Raw genomic sequence first — 14,841 nt, forward strand, 5'->3', positions numbered from 1 at the left:
TCATGTCATGTCATGTCATGTCATGTCATGTCATGTGAAATTTTAAAAGTGGTTTGCTTAAAGTGTTTCTTTCATGCAAGTATTCTGTAGGGGCGAAGCCCCACCCTACGGAAGAACGTCTAAGCCACACCCACTCCCCTGAAAATAAATGACGTTATCGATACTCTATAATAAAAATACTGACATTACCGCCTAATACATGTGTCTAATCTTAAAATTGGTTTGTTTGCAGAGTTTCTTTTATCCATCTGTTCTATTTCGATGAAAGGGGTGAGTAGGGTGGGTGGTGAGACGGAGCCCCCACCCCTTTCTCCAAAGTAAAATTACCGGAAAGAAACTCTAAATATCATGATTGAGATGAAGTGCGAGGTTAAGGGGTAAAACTACGGCTGTGTTTAGTATCAATGTGCAGAAAATAAGTGTAGATCAAGCATCCGATTAAAATGCCGATTATGGAGAAACAACTGTTTTCACTGTCATTTTTCGTTTCTGCTTTAATTTGAAGTTATAGTGGTGATTTTGGTATTGGTGTAAGTTAAGAGAAAAGAAACATGATCAATCTAGCGCCTGTTGGATACTCTCCTCAACGGGGCAATTTATTTCGTATTTATAGATTATTCACATGAGATTCGGGCTCAAAAAATATATAAATAAATCGATTTAAAAACAAAAAACTTCCGCTCATCCCCCCCCCCCCCCGAACGAAATGGAATTTATATAAATATAATATACTTTTAATGTCCCCTCCGGAAATTTTACTCCCTCCCCTACTTCCCCCCTCCCTACCCACCCCTTCTACCTCCCCCACCCCCACCCCCCCCCCCCCTCCGGAGAAAAAGTGTAGAAGAAACACTGCCCAAGAATGAATTTAATTTCTGCATAATAGGTGTTTAAGTGTTCGATCTCGCAACAATTTTTGTGATCTTGTGTTCACACTGTTAAAAATGACTAGATCCATTAGTCATTTATTTCAGCTATATTTTTTTTAAAGTACTAAATTTATTACAAAATCAACAAAACAGCTATGCTAATAGAAACGTTTTCAATGGAAACAACTCTAATATTTTTAAAAGGATGGCCGCTCTTTGTATTTACTCATTGTTTTCTCGAACTAGGTAGTTTAAAGTTTATTCCAAAATATCCTTGATTGGTTTGGTCAATGATTGTGATCTGCTATTTAATTATCCGTAACCGTATTAAAATATGACGTAAATATGGCCAAATTAAAGTAATATTTATTAGTTACCTCTAACGTTGGCATTTACGACAATAAACTAAGGTTTATAGAAACATTATTTCATTAACAAGTTATTTTTATCGGAAATCGACAATTTTACCGGATCAAGTAATTTAGTCGGAAAAGCAAAACTAAACATTAAACATACAACAAAATGTTATTGAAAGCGATATCGAAATCGCTATTTTCACCGGATTCGTTAGTATAACCGGTTACGGAAATTTAGGCTGAAACCGAAATTAAGGGCGGGAACGAAATATCATCAAAAATTAATTGTGTTCGAAGTTGAACATTTTAACAGGTACGAAATTAAACCTAAAACGCAGCCTTATCCGGATACGGTTAATTGTCTCAAACGGAAATTTAACCGCAACCTGAAGTTTAAATGAATTCGGAACCGTAATAAGTACGAAATTTATCTGGAAACGGAACTTAAGTCGGAAATTCAACCTGAAAATAAAAACACCAATAACCTTAACTTTTACAGAAAATCCTAATAATAACGAGGGGTACGACGTTCGCGATTATTTCGCAGGCTGTGCATGACGTCGTCCTGTACGCAGGGGTAATGATTCTAAGCCCTTTATTCTGGACTCTATCCCGGCATTCTATGGCCGTCTTATTTGCTTGAGCTAGAATGGGTAATCCATTCTCTAACGCCCCCCCCCCCCCCGCCCTCCTTCATTACCGATGTAGGCAGCTCTCAAGAGATTCGCATTAGCGCCCCACCTGCTATGAGTTAGCTTCTTGAGAATATTCAACCCCTTAGAGCTTTCATTACATAGATACCTAATCTGCTGAGTCAGGGTCAACTTCTGGTCCAACTGTACCTTGAGGTACACTGGTTGCTTGTCCCATTTAAGCCTTGTCCGTTGATGTTGAAGTTGACATCTTCCTTCTTAATAAATAGGGAATATACTGTATTCACCCTATTGATCTCCACTTGCGGGAGAAGTTTGCTATAAGATTCAAGTTTCATTGCAAGTCGAAAGGTCGTGTGCAAACAGTACCTTACCACCGTCGAACTCTCGAGCAAGATCGTTAATAATGATCAGGAAGAGTGTGCAACTCAGGGCTGATCCCTGCGGCAGACCCATGGTGAGTGTCGTACTGGTCACTATTTCCTTTTCACCCAATAAGTCTTTTAGCCACAGGTACAGTTTCTCGTTTACACCGATTTTTCCTGAGTTTAAACAGTAGTCCTTTTCGCCTTACTTTATCGGACGTTCATGTCAAAGAATACCGCTTAGGTACTCTTCTCATAATGGCAGCCGCTCGTAATCTCTTTGATCAAACGGATAATGGAGTCCATGGGCTGCTTACCCCTACGGAAGCCGTCTGACTAGGATCTATGATTTTATTGTACCGGTACAACCGTGCGCTCACCAGACGTTCCATGAGCTTGCTCATGTTTGAGTGAGTGAACTCTGTAGCTTGCGGGTGAGCTAATATTTCTCTCAGCTTTGGGAAGTACCACCGCTTCTGCTTTTTTCAAACTGATGGTGAGGACATCTTTCTCCCACGAACGGTTGATTAGGGCGAGTAGACGCTCTCTACTGCGAGGACCCAGCTGCTTTAGCATCTCGTTAGACACTGGTCGGGTCCTGCGGCCTTTCCATTGTTTGCCTTTCTCAGAGCTCTTTGTAGCTCTGTCATAGTAAAAGGGGACAAAAAGAGTGGGTCGGGTACCGCCGGTTCCAGCGTCTCCGCCGTGCTCAATGAGTTTTTTACCTCTCTCGTACGCTCACACGGTTCTATTGCTGTAGCAAGTAAATTGTTGAGGACTTCGGTAGTCTCTTTGTTCAAGGTGGCAACCTTTGAATCAGTGCGAAGTGGATCCTGAGACCTGTTGGTACCACAACCTTCCAGCCTAGCGATAAGACGCCAGGTATTTTGCTATTACCGCCGAGTTTCTCGGTCTGGGCGTGCCATTTGTCATACCAAAGTGCCACTGTCTCTGCTCACAGGGCTCTCACGGCTGCGTTAAAGCCTCGTCTGTCCTCTAACCGTCTTTTTCTTACCAGCCGTGTATTTTTTCGAGACCAGAGAGGCTTACACGTTTTCCAGTTGGCCGTAGAATTACTCTTGGCAGCTGACTGCCTAATCGCTGCCATCATTTGGTGATTTACCGAGTCGATTGGCCATCGGGATGGGTCAATTTCACTGAGTCTTATACCAACCAATTCCTTAAAACTTAGGAAAGTTAGCGTTCGGTCTCCAACCCCTACCGAGATAAGTATGGGGAGATGGTCGCTCCTCACACACGCCAGCACAGTGACTTTTGTTCGCGCTACAAGGTCTGCGGAGACTAGATCAAGTAGAGTACATGCTCCTCTTGCCATGTGTAAAAGGGTCGGCTTTGAGTGCTCCTCTTGCCATGTGTAAAAGGGTCGGCTTTGAGTACCTGTTTTGCAAACACACCATGCTTGTCTCATCGAGGTATCTCCTTTAGGTATCTCACAGACGCGTTGGTTTCCCTATCGTACCCCCACACTGCGGACCAAGCGTTTATATCTCCCGCAATAATGACAAGCCTCTGACCGTCCTGGTATTTGAGTAAATCAATAGGGTTCCTAGGGTTATTACATACGTTCACAATCGTATATGACTGTCCGACCTTCCGCACACGGACAGCAACACAGCCTATTTTACCCCCTGTTGACCTGCTCAATTTTTCCGCCCGCAGGTTATTTCTGACGAGTGTCAGTACGCCCCTGCATTTCGGACATGAGCATCGATATTGAGTATAGTCGGTCACATTGCAATTCTGCTTTTGCGTTAGCACCGTTTCATGGAGTACCGCCACGTCGATTTTATTTTCAGCTAGGGTTTTGTTCAGTTCCACCATTCGACCTACCAAGCCGTAGATGTTAAACTGGAGAATGGCCAAAGCTCCCTTTTCAGTTTTCGTTTCGACCTGTGCTCGAGCGCTGACTCCCCAATTAGCTTTTTTGTCCTGGATTTACCCCTGCCTGACATTTCTCTACGTTTCCCTGGGCCCAACACATTCTGGGCCGGAGGGGCACCAGGCCCCCTGCGATGGACAGAGCTTTTCTCATCGCATCTCACCGGGTCAGCAAGGGTTTTACCACCACCCCTGCTACAAGTCAAGCCTTTTCAATTTTCACTTTTATGCCTTACTTTTTGCATACTTTATGAAAATCTTTTGGTGGGTTGGCCTCCATGCCAGTCACATGGCCACTCCTCAGGCCAGGAGTGGTTTTTCGGGTCTTCGTAGTATCGCTGATCTACGATTTCCCCACTGCACGCTTGGCCGTGACGCGCATCTGGCCCTGTCTGGGGCCCCAACGGGGCGGCCATTTTTTAGCAGCACAAGATCTGACCCCTGCACGCCTAGATCCCATAGTCGTGCAGTTCTTGCCCGGTTCGACAGAGATCCGGTTTGTTACATCTAGAGGTCTTCCATTAAGAAGAAATGTAGTGCATGGGAAAACAATTAAGGTGGCCCCTCCGCCTGCCTACCACTATAGGTCTTAGAGCGACCTAGACTGCTTTATCCTCTCGACGCCTATTCTTTCTCCAAGTATTCCGAGGTTGAAAAATTCCCAGGAACCATCAAATATGCTTAGTGCCGCCTGGATTAGAGGGAAGGAAATAGGATAATGTATCCACTGGTTCCAAAAAGAACCATATATAAAAAGTGAAGAGGCAAGACTGGAAACTTAAGAGCATGATGTTGAAGAGAAGAAAAGAAAAACCTATATGTAAAAGACCATGACTTGTGTATTTAGTATGCAGCATATACACGAGTTCAGAAAATATATTACTTTTTGTATTAACCGTAACCACAGCCAACCAAAACAAAAACACAAACACAGACGCAAAGAGAAACTAAAAATAAAGCACAAACCCCAACATAAACCCAAACACAAACCCAAGCCTAAACAAATACACAAACGCAATTCAGACGCAAACACACACACTAACACAAACTAACTATAACACACCTGATTTATCCATATTCTATTGCACTCACTTAAACAAACGAAGGCGCCATATCGCTCACAAGAAGGCCCGTGGCGCCAAATAGCAGTCTGTTGTTGCGCCGAAGGATTCGATGATTTAGTGAAGGACGTGAGTATACTTTCTTATGCATAGTTTATCGCACTGTTTAAAACAAACGTGGTCGCCATAGCGCTCACGGAAGGACCGGGACGCCAAAAAGCACCCTGTTGGGGCGCCAGAGGACGCCCTGGATTCGATTTAGCGAAGGTCTATAGTAACATTTCTTATCCATACTCAATTTTATAACGAACCAATGCACCTATTCGTTCACATGATAGTCCATGTCGCCAAATCGAACCCTGCAGCGAAGCTGACGGGTGCGCCTGATTCAATTTAGTAAACGACTATAACGACTTTAATACCCCCAACATTTCCTCAAACTGAAAGATAGAAGTAAACTAAGAGGACATTTAGCCGTGGCTTCTAAACTGTTATTGATTAAAAATTATAATTTGTAAGCACTATGTTTAGAGTATAACATAAATAAAATGCAGTATTTAAAATATCAGTTGTACCTAATACATTGCACTTTATTAATCCACGCTGATTACATATTTTTTTTTTTCTAACAACTAAACAAATTAATAAAAAAAATTTTCTCCCCAGATGTAATGCTTTTTTTAAAGGGATTTTTTTTGTGTGATCAATCAAGGGAAGTAATTGACAGTAAAGGAACAAAGCGATATTTTTAAATCGTTCATTTAGATAGTAAATGCTTTACGAATATAACATTATGGCGATCAAATCGAGCCTTTTATTATATTATCTTTGGTCAAGTGTCCGTTTGCTGTCATACACATACATACAGAGATACAGAATCCGTTGAGCTTTATTTATATTATATAAATGGTTTACACGTTTTTTAAACAAATATTTACACCATAGTTACAAAAACATCATATGACTATAATGTAAGAAAATATTCTGGTACAGCCTTATTTATGTTATTTATATGTAGCTAGCGGACAGTCGAGACTACAGATGGTTCATACTTACAACAAGGTTAAGCCAAACGATGGATTAACAAAGTGTCAATATTCTAACATACACATTCTAATACATTCTTTTTAAAATACTAAATTAGAGTTGTAGTGTTTGATATGACAACGCAGATCGCCCATAAATCAATACAACTCATTCAATTAAAAAAAAACTATATATAAAAAAATTAAATTGAATTTTTCATACAAAATTACGAATACTAAGCTAAATTAAAAGCATTTATTTAAAAAAAAACTATTATTAAAATCGAATCTTAGTTTTTAGATAATGTTTTTTGATAAGTAATCAGAATTTTTTTAGAAACAAAGTTTATATAATAAAATATATACATTGCCTGTATTTTAATGCATCAATGCACCTTTAATTTCGACAGATATTTGTATTTATTTTTATTGATATTTTGCAACTAAGTAAAAGTTTAGCTTCAATGTTTAAAATTTAGACCCAGCCTGACCAGGTCAAGATTTCAACCATCAGGTGGCAAGGGAGATAACTACAGATTTTCTAATGAAAGTATATGTTACAAGAAGATACTGTTGTCTCCCCTGAAGTCAGACTGTCAGATCTTGAAACAGACACTGAATACAATTACACTACCAGAGCTCTCAATTATGTTGGTGACCACAGTGATGAAGTTAAAGGTAGTTTTAAAACAGCAAATGATATGGTAAGTTATAAGTTGTTACAATCAATTTCAAATTTTATAGTAGTAAAACCATTCAAATACATTTTTGTTTTATTTAATTTTTTTTTAGTACTGGTTAATTGATTTACCAAGCGATTTCGCGATTCCACAACGTAAGTCGCCCACAAATCCACACAGACTGTCAATTTAAAAAAATACGTAGGCCTATATTATATTTTAAATATTCTTCTTCTTCTTCTTCGTTCTTAATTTTTAGTGTTGGGAGAGATCGAGCCTTATCTGCCAGAGGGTTTGGAATTTATCAACCATGAGCTATGGCCGACTCGACCATGCTTCCATCACTATTAGGGATTACATGTCAACTGGTTATGCGCCATTGAGGTCATTGACTCCGATTTCATCCTGCTTTTCTTTTTGGATTTGCTTCCATAGACTTTGTCCAACCAAGAACAAACTACAAGGCAGCAGTTGTTTGATTTTGGAGTTGTCTCTCCTAGAAGAGTGGCTGTCCCCAGCTAACGAGCCTCATCTGACCGATTAAATATTCTAAATTATTTTTTTTTAATTTAATTTTTAAAAAAGTAAGACTTTAAAATTTTTTTTAAAAAAAGAGTCTTATATATACTATTCCTGTTTCATTTTCATTTTTATATTAATTTTAATGTAAATTGCATGGAAACACAGCAGTGCAAAAGTAAATTGCAGTGTATAAACGGGACGTGATCATGTTATCCAGACTAATACTACAGCCAAATTAATGTAATGTGTACACCTGGTAATGTACTTAATTTAAAGTAGATATAGGGCCTACTTGAATTATGGTTAACACCATATTATCATTACTTTAGCAAAAGATGATATAGGCTATCTTTATAAATTAATTTATTTTAATGATAGTTATTTTTAGAAAAAAAAATATTTGTAAACTTTGAGTAAGTCGGCATTTCTTAAGCTCTGAAATTAAACACAAAAACTCTTAGAATGATAGAAGAGCAAGCTTGATAAAAACATGTGTAATAGAATTCAGAATGGTTTGCTTTAAATATTACAGCACTAGATAACTCTTTGACTTGCAACAAAACTGTAGCTTCTATGTGTTACTCAAATGATTGGACTCTATGCCTGATGTCAATGGGACTCAACGATGTTTGTGTATTGCGACGTTTTATTTTGAAGACAGCATATGCGTTTCTTGTAAGACTTTTTTTGGTAACAATTCAGGTCAATTTATAAAAACATCGGTTTCAAAAATATTTTTTAAGGTCCTACGCTACATTTCAGAACATAATGTGCATATTAGAAACATTTTAAACTGTTTTTTTTTTCTAATGAAATTAACAGTGTATTTATTGTTAAAATATTAATTTATTTCGCTGAAAACGAAAAATTAAAAATTCAAAGTTTTCCTTTATAATAAAATCATGTGTTTCTAAGTATTACAATTATTATGCATGTTATTAGATGTGTTTCTGAAAATAGTAGTTTGAGAAAATTGAAAAAGTTTTCACCAAGAAAACACAGCATTAGTGCAAGCATCATATGAAGTAGTATTAGAAATTGCCAAGCAAAAAACCTCGCACACAAAGGAGAAAATCTCATCAAACCATGTATGTTGAAGATGGTAAAATTAATTCTTGGGGATTCCAGTGCAGTAAAGATGCAACAAATATCTCTGTCTAATAATACTATGCAGTGGCTTATGTTAAAAGACAAATTTAGAATGAAATCAAGCTTTCACCATTGTTTTATTTTTAAGTTGACGAATCGACAGACGTGAGTTCGTGTTCGCAGTTGCTTGTCTTTGTGAAATATATTCATTCAGATGTTAGCAAATAAGAGTTGATGTTTTGTGAAGATATCATTGAGAAAACAAATACATTTTTTGAAACTGGAGGATTAAAATGGGAAAACGGCTGTGGGGCTTGTACGGATGGTGCGTTTCAGTACGATGGCTGTCAATAGGAAATGTCAATCGTGTTTTTGAATTGAAAGATGAAAACAAGATGTTCTTGGAAGTGCAAGGAAAAAAGACCTTTTTATATACTTTAACGACATGGTGTGGTTGGAGAGAGTATCATACCTAGCAGATATATTCGAACATCAACATAAGCTTAACCTGATAAAGGAACGAATATTATCTCTTTTCATGATAATATCTTGGCATTTTTATCAAAGCTTCAAAATTGGCGAGGAAAAATAAATATTTGAAAAACTGCCATGTTTGAGAAACTCTGCAGTGTGGTGTGATAGATAAAATTTTAAAAGGATTCTGTGCATCTTGAATCTCTTGAAAACGAACTGCGGCGTTATTTTCCCCGAGTTGAAAGAAGAAGAATCTGCATTGTCACCCATTCTCTGCTTTCCTTGATGTTACCAGCATTGCCGATGAATAACAAGATGAATTCTTAAATTTGCAAAATTTAATTAATGCTAGTTAATGCTTGTTAATAGCATGTAATTTTGCTCATCGTATTAAAACAGTTATCAAGAATAATTCATATTAAAAGTCGACTAGAAAATATTAATTTAGTGCTTATTATTTTATTTACTAATTTCGACTTGTTAATTATATGGGGGTCGCGGGTCACTTACGTTTTATGAAAGGTGGTCGCCAGTCGAAAAGGTTTGGAACCACTGCTCTAGTTGGTCAAAACAAATAAAAACATGAAAGCTTTCTGTAAGTAATGGTGTCTTGTGTTATGTTTATTTTTATGTTATTTTTTTTGTATTTATATTATTAAGTTTAAGTACATTTCCCTTTTAAACAATATCATTCTTTAGAAAGTACTTTATAAAAAAATAAATAATTAGGAGAAGTAATTGCTTTTTAAGTTGTTTATCACAAATCGATTAAAAGGAGCTTATGAGCACCCTTATTTGATTATTTTAAAAAGGGGAATAAGTCATGGAAGCTGTTTGAGCGTTTGCTTATCTTTGATACATTTGATTGTAGGAGAAAGAAGACTCGGCTTTCACAGTGGTTAAAAACAAATGGAAAAAACATTTACGAGAGCGTGGGGTGGTGTCTATAGAATGAAGATAATCCAACCGCAGATACGGTAATCTTTTTACAAAACAACCATAAAGTCAAAAAGGCAAGAAAATTAATTTTTTTTAACTATAAAAAAATATTATGATCGGCCGTGGGCCCCTAAATGGCGTGCCCCCCCCCCCCCCCGCATTGCGGGGTCTGGCGGCACTGTAGTTGCGTCCCTGAAAAGAGTACATTTTATAATTTTATGATGTTAACTTTACTCCTCCTGTCAGCCGCTACTTTTTTTGTACTACTCCCACAAGCCAAAATCAAGAGCACAACTGGAGTAGAGCTACAATGGGAAGCCACTACACTTGGACCCAATAGAACGTACGGTGTGTCGTGGGTGTCGGCCAGTGCTGAAACAGATAGAGGAACACAAGCCGCCAATGAGAGCGGTGTGACGGTGACTGGTCTAACACCAGGTACCAGCTACACAATCACGGTCTACACGTTCCTTCATCAGAAAGGGTTGTATACTGCTAGAAACGTCAGCACTACAGTTAACATTGTGACTAGTGAGTAGAACTATGCAGGTAGTTCTAATGCCGAATTTAAGATAATAAACTGGATATTTATTAATTGCTCATAGAAGGCATTTTATATGTTTTTATTTAAATTCATCGGGAGGGGGGGGGGGGGGGTTAAAAATTGAAATAGAGTTTTAACTAATTAAAGTTTTTTATATTATTTGTATTTACTAAGAGAAAATAAACACGATGATACTTAGAATATGCTATTTAAAGAGCATAACCATAGTACCTAGTTAAGAAAATTAAATTATAAACACTGGGAAAAAGTGTAAACTGCATCTAATGATTACTGGAGACCGCTCAAATGTTGACATAACTACGTATATGATCAATTGATTATTAATTATGTATCGCCCTTTAAATTGAACAGTTTTTAAGTTATCGTATTCATACACCCACAGATAAACACACGTATATACACGATTGTAAAACTGATTTTCAGACTCAGAGATGTGTCAAAACCGTTCCGATTCTATGCAGGTTACAAGAATTCCCCCTATACTTATCTTCTTATCGTCACAAATCGTACACATGTTCAAATCATCACAAACACCTACCGGATGCAGGTGAAAATATTCACTTCCTGCCCTGGTTATCAGCAGATTATCAGCTATTTAAGTCAACATTTCGAGGCACATTTCTCACACGTAAATGCCCACCACAACATAACAATATAAAATATGTTTAAACATCATGTATAATCAGTTTAAAATGTGTGATATAGAGACATAATGTTTACGCTGTTGGTTTTATTGATTATATATTATATAAAACGGAGGAGTGGGTTGGTCAAAATTTAAACTTTTTTGATATTCGAGTTAAATCAGTAAAATTACAATTCACAACCTACAGTTTGTTTTAGGTTGGTAGTTCTTTGATAAACTGCAGTATTATTTAGCCTTTTTATATGTTTTCGATAATTCAAACAACATTACAAGACTTAAGTAATGGAAACAAAATGAAATTGGTCATAGGAAAAATTCATCTTATTTTATCCTTATAGTTTGTTATTTTAGAATCTTTGATCAAATCTCTCAAGAATTGACCCTAGTTGAATTCATTTAATCATAGGAACAATTCATTTGTTTTTATACTTCAAATCTGCACTAATAAATATTTTATTTTACAATCTTCGATCAAATCAAACAAGGCTTGACCCTAGTTGTGTTCATTTCATCCTAAGAAAATTCATCTTTTTTTTATACTTAGAATTTGCAATCATACATGTTATTTTACAAACTTTGATCAAATCTCAGAAGACTAGACTCAATTTGAATTCATTTTATAATAGTCAATCGGTCACAACCCGATGTATTATTTACTTAAGATAAAACAGGAAATAGCCGCCAATCATTGCAAACATTGTCGTAATTTACGGATGTTTGCAACAATTCACATCCTAGCGACGCAATAAGCCAATCGGCATGTGGCGCGGGTGAACCAACCTGCACAGATAACTTGTTGCGATGGACTCCGTATCATAGTTATATTTGTATAAGTTCCATATTCGCATTTTCATTTAACCAGAGGCTGTTGTAGTGTTAAACCATGAACGTCTTTAAGTCAGCTTTACTAGTCGTAGCATTGAACAACGTGTTGGTGAGTTTTAACTAATTATATTTTCTGCTTTAGATTCATTTAACATAAAGCATTTAAACACATTTCATGTGAATACGAGAATGTAAAGTGATATCAAGTGAGGATTTTTTTATTAACGCTTTCTGTAGAAAAATAAATAGCAGCGTTAAAACGATTAAACGTATAATCTAAATTTCATGTGAAGGACATACCGTTTTATTAATTTTCTTGTGGTAACTAAAATGTAGTCTACTCTATTTTTAAAGTGTACTATTATTTACTTTAAAGCATCCCCCTTTCACATCTCCATTTTTCTTTGTCATCTAGTTATATGTGGACGCTGGGACAGCAAACTGTAAATATAAAGACACATATCTATTCAACTATAATTATGCATGCACATACGACGACCAGTGTACCACGGGGATATGTTTAAACTCAAAATGTGATTGCGCGACTGGAACAGCATACAGCACGTGCGCTGAGGCTTGTGTGCCCGGTGAGCATTAATTAACAAGATACAATTTTTATTTTATTTTAAATAGCCTTCTATATATATAGCATGAAAATTAATATGTATTGAAGACAAACAACCTTTTACATTATATATATATATATATATATATATATATATATATATATATATATATATATATATATATATATATATATATATATATCAGAGGCGTAGCGGGGGGACATATGACCCGGGCGCCGAGCTTAGGGGGGGGGGGGCGTAAAAATGAAAGTTTGAGGGGGGGTGCAAATGAAAAGTTCGACGGGGGGGGGGGTGCAAATCGAAAGTTTGAGGGAGGGGGGGGGGGGTGTGCAAATGAAAGGTTTAAAGGGGGTGCAAATCGAAAGTTTGTCCCCGGGCGCCGGGTAGGGTCGCTACGCCTCTGATATATATATATATATATATATATATATATATATATATATATATATATATATATATATATATATATATATATATATATATATATATATATATATATATATATATAATTTATGTTTATGAGTATACATGCTTGATTTTACGTTACTTGTATGTGCGTAATATTTCACTATTTATGATTTACACCTTTAGGACAATATAAAACATTTACATATCTGATAGAGTTCGCCTTCAGTAAAACTTTTTTTTATTTCATTAATGTCAAAAAATTTAAATCAACGCTATTTTAATGATATATTAATGACTAGATTGCGGCACTACTGTAGCGGCAACACATGGATTTCTAGCGATGCCAGATAAAAACACAATGTCTTCCTTCTACTGTACATGGACTATTCGAGGAATACCGGGGACAAGCATTGCATTCAAGTATTTTAACATTAAAGAATTACTGCATTTGCTAATGTAGCATTTTCAAGTTCCACTTTTCAAAAAAAATATAATGTTATTTTGGCATTGCTTAAATATTTCTTAAGTTTTCCGAATGTCGAAAATTTCATCGACAAAAATTAAATAGTAAAAATTCGAGAGTGAGCTCCCCTAAACATTATTGGGAACTCTTGGAGTGTTGGGATAGCACCGTCAGTGGAATCGGACTAAAACAATGTAGAACAGTTTGTGACAAACGGGATTGCTTTTTAACGAAAATCATCGAAATGTAATAGAAATATCCTGCTTTTTAAGAATATGATCCGAAATTACCATCTGATTCTAAATAGTTATAAGGAAACGGAAATAAAGTAAAATACCACTTCTGACCACCAGAAATTACTGAACCGTTAATAGGTATCTACATATAGGATTAAATAATAATATACGTTCGTTTTCGCACAACTAATCTAAAAGAGTAATCAAGTGTTACCGCTGAAATAAAATAACATAATTAACATATATTAACTTGGAATAGCTTAAACAATTAAAGAAAAAACTAAATTGATGTTCTAACTCTTAAGTGTGCATTTTAATCGCACTAACTGAAACCGTACTTAATTTATCGTGCTCTCTTTCTGTCTCACTCTTTCTCTCTCTCTCACACACACACACACACATACACACAAAACAAACACACACACACACTCTCTCTCACTCATTCACTCACACACATACAGAGTAACACACACAGAGCCAGACAGACAACATCAACACAACAACTAATTAGTTTACGTATATCAAGTTTGCTCCATGTTTTAGTTTGTCTTTGGACACGGGCGATGAAGTGGACTGCTCATCCAACTACATCGAACTATTTGACGGGCCATCCTCTTCAGACAGATCGTTCGGGAAAATGTGTTCAACCCTGCAAACACTGAGCTTGTCTACACAGAACTACATGCATGTCGTATTTAGCACATCTGGGAGTGCAAGATTTCTTGCTATCTACTATAGACATGGTATACACATACACATACATACACTCACACGCACACACGCACACGTGCACGTACACATATACATATATAACTATAATATATAACTATATATATATATATATATATATATATATATATATATATATCTTCTATCTTCTATCTATTATATATATAAAAAGCAATGTATGTGTGTGTGTCTGTGTGTCTTTTATGCATTACCACACCTCTTATCACATCGCCCTGAAACTTTGGGAAATTGTTGAAAATATTCCTAGGGAGGTTTCTGCGAAAAAAAAATTTCAAATTCGCAGGGGTGGCGCCCCGACAGGGCGCGATTTGTTTTTCTCTATATACGGTATATAAAAATAAAAGTCTATTTTGATTTCACACTGTTCATCCGATAGCCATGAGACTTTGGGGAGTTCATTATACCACTCTAGGGAAGGGTTCTGTACAA

This window comes from Physella acuta, unplaced genomic scaffold (genome assembly GCF_028476545.2).
Source record: "Physella acuta isolate Inbredline_101_S28 unplaced genomic scaffold, ASM2847654v3 ptg000412l, whole genome shotgun sequence".
Classification (NCBI taxonomy): domain Eukaryota; kingdom Metazoa; phylum Mollusca; class Gastropoda; family Physidae; genus Physella; species Physella acuta.